This window comes from Anarrhichthys ocellatus, unplaced genomic scaffold (genome assembly GCF_004355925.1).
Source record: "Anarrhichthys ocellatus isolate YVR2014 unplaced genomic scaffold, GSC_Weel_1.0 scaffold16, whole genome shotgun sequence".
Classification (NCBI taxonomy): domain Eukaryota; kingdom Metazoa; phylum Chordata; class Actinopteri; order Perciformes; family Anarhichadidae; genus Anarrhichthys; species Anarrhichthys ocellatus.
Window position 1 is genome coordinate 1,910,865 of NW_022280046.1, and position 3,110 is coordinate 1,913,974.

The 3,110-nt window shown below is 40.7% G+C and overlaps 1 long non-coding RNA gene across 2 annotated transcripts; it reads left to right on the forward strand.

Moving 5' to 3' along the window:
* The first annotated feature begins 945 nt into the window (after positions 1-945).
* LOC116388100 (uncharacterized) lies at positions 946-2,782 on the forward strand. 2 transcript variants are annotated; one of them, XR_004213053.1, is made up of 6 exons: positions 946-1,083; positions 1,232-1,351; positions 1,464-1,565; positions 1,709-1,763; positions 1,840-1,989; positions 2,504-2,782. It is a non-coding gene; the product is annotated as an uncharacterized LOC116388100 (long non-coding RNA). The 2 variants fall into 2 exon arrangements; XR_004213052.1 differs by having other exon boundaries at positions 1,709-1,989.
* Positions 2,783-3,110: the final 328 nt, after the last annotated feature.

Below are 3,110 nucleotides of genomic sequence, written 5' to 3' on the forward strand. Positions count from 1 at the left end.
GTTTGTGCTTCCGAGTGAAGTGGTGTAGTTCACTTTTGAACACCAGGGGGCAGATACTGCACCTGACTGCACATCAGTATGTTCCTACTGTGAACCAGAGTTTTCAAAACAAGCTAATATCAAAGCTATCTATGTCACCTAATATCACACAGCACGTATGATAATCAGGATACTGTGAGGAATCTGGTTAAAGACGCTTTGTGTAGAATCAGGAAAACAGTGACTCTGGTGGTACTTTCAAAAGAGACACATGTGGCAGACAGCAATCTGGCCTTTTTCCTGGTAATTATCAGTTGTTAAATTCTGACATGTATTGATTGGTTGTTTGTTTTAGCTTCAAATTCTGAAGTCCAATGATTCATTGCTGATTATATGGATTGCACACACTCGGGCAAAGACACACAAAGATGAGATAAGAAGACAATCCGAACTTCGCTCTTGTAGTTTTGTGTTTGTTGCGGGAGGGTATTTACAAAACCCAAACATACGGTGTGTGTTTGACCCAGAGGGACTGACATGATGCAGAGAGCGGTGAGTGCTGTGTCTCTGCTGGTCTTGGGGTCGGCCTGGCTCGTGCACACGGCCCCTGTCCTTATAGAACCTTTCATCCTCACACAGGAGAACTTTGATCTGGCCCAGGTGAGTTGGTTGAAATACAGATTTTATTGTTTTATTCATAAATGGAAACAATTCTTTTGCCCTATTTTTCCCCTTTCTCCCATGCATATTTTTGTCTTGTTCAATGCTTTGCTGAAGAGTAAATATGTCTGTGTCCCCTGCAGTTCATGGGGAAGTGGTATGAGGTAGCAGTGGTTTCTACTTGTCCTCACTACATGCAGCGTAAGAGGGGAAACCCCGTCATTGTTGCACTGGAACTGCAACATGTGGCCTCTGATGGCAACTTCACAATGACTGCCACTAGTTTCAGGTCAGATTTACATGCTTTCTAGTAGTTTAAGATGCTATACCATGCAGTGTAACCTGTGCCGTGTTTGCATGCATGTAGGAATGGCTCATGTAAACTGACGTCTACAGATTATGGTTTGACCAACACTCCGGGACGATTCTTCCACCATGTTGCAAGTATGTTTCTCAGACTTTCTTCCTCTCCCCATCCTTTTTTTTTTTTTTTAAATGTTATGTTCTGTTCATTTCTTTTACACCACATTAACAAGGTAATGCTCAACTAAATCTGGCAAGCAAAGCATTGTGAACACTTTCCTTTCTGCAGGGTTCAGGGCAGATGTTGATTCCTTCGTGGTTCATTCCAACTATCATGAGTACGCAATGATTCTTCTGCTGAGCACAGAGAAACCATCAGGAAATAAAACCACCGCATTCAAACTTTATAGTGAGTGACAATTGCATCTATCGATATGTTAATTTGTTGTACTTTTTATATGGAAGTGATTTTTATTCACTATATGGATCAGTCTATGTAATGGTAATTCTGTCTTCTTCAGGTCGAACTATGAGTGTGAGGGCTACTGTGCTGGATGACTTCAAAACGCTGGTCAGGCAACATGGTGTGAGTGATGACGCTATCATCATGAATCAGAACAAAGGTGACACACTACTGATGGTACCAGGTCTAACTAAAACTCTCCCCAAAGTCTGAAACATGAATTACAGTTACTACTGTCGGACTTTTTTGACACCCAAAGACAAATGTTGTCTACATATAAAACAGAAACCCGTCTCTTCCCAGGTGTGTGTGTGTTCCAGGTGAGCGGGTGACACAGCCCTTCACTGCTCAGCCTCAGGTACGTGCGTCACACAGTGATGTGCTGAAATGACATTTGCATACTGTAACTACAGATCTGTATTTGTATGAATCAGTCACAGGTTGTGGGGACCATGTATTTGCATCATCCAGATTTTTGTTCCCAAGAGGTGGAAAAGAAATACGGTGCTACCTGTGGTTCCTGCACAAGAGGAGTACGTTGGTAATGTTTGACCAGGCGAGGCCAAGCGACTCACTGTTTAAAGGTGCATAATATGAAATTGGGAGCATTTTGATTGCCTCTCAACATGGTGACGCCTGAGCTGGCTACTCATAGCTAGCTGCTCACAGCGCTGACAGTAAAACCTACGACAAACGTGCCGACAGAGCTAGCTATATCTTTTGGCATAAATAGTTGTTTTCTGCTGTATTACTGCTTTGAATCCTGTTCATGCACCTTTTAACGGTTACTTAAACACTGATACATGTTTAATTCTACTATTTCCACACATCAGTCCATGGGAAGAGAATTGTGAATTATCAAGGGTCTTTTTTCTGCATTTTTTTTGTCTTCATTTGTCGAATAGAGAGATGACAGGAAATGAGGGGAGAGTCATGTTGGAAAAAAAAAAACTACAGCAGGCATTTTCATCAAGACTTCTAAATATCAGATCCTAACACACGCTCTGAAGCATGCAACTGTGATGAAAAACAACCATGACACATATTGTATTTCTGTACAGTTTTAGCATAATAATAAATGCTTGTTTACCGTTACAGGGTGACAGATCATGTGGATTGACGGAAGAGGAGGATCATCATCACACAAGCCGCTGTCATGACATTTTCCTCAATGGATACAAAGACACTTGTCAGTGCGGGCTTCATATAGGATACAGCTGTATAAACACCATATACTACTATATCACCATTGTATTTTATTGGCATGTAGATATGTTTGGTGCGCAAAATTTGTAATGTAGGTGCTTTGGAAATAAAGTGAAACCCATACTGTATATCTTGTACGGCAATGTTTTAAAATACTGATGACATATTTGTCTAAACCTCTCATTTTTAAAAACATTAAAGAAACTAAAGAGTGTAAAAAGCCAAGGAATCTTATTAGTGCTCTATTGATTATTAGGAACCAGTAAGAACTTATGTCACCATGATAAAAAAGAAATTGGGTGGTAGCCATATGTATTCTCTCTCTCGTCTTTGATTGTTTGTTTTACTGATGCATGGAGGGAACTCTGCTGTGGGTCCTTCTAATGCAAAATGAACAAGTTCTCTTTGGATGAAAGCAATAGCCGAGGCCTGGTAAAAGAATGCAATGCTGACTACATACATTTGTGTGAAAAAGTGTTTGCCCCCTTCCTGATTTCTT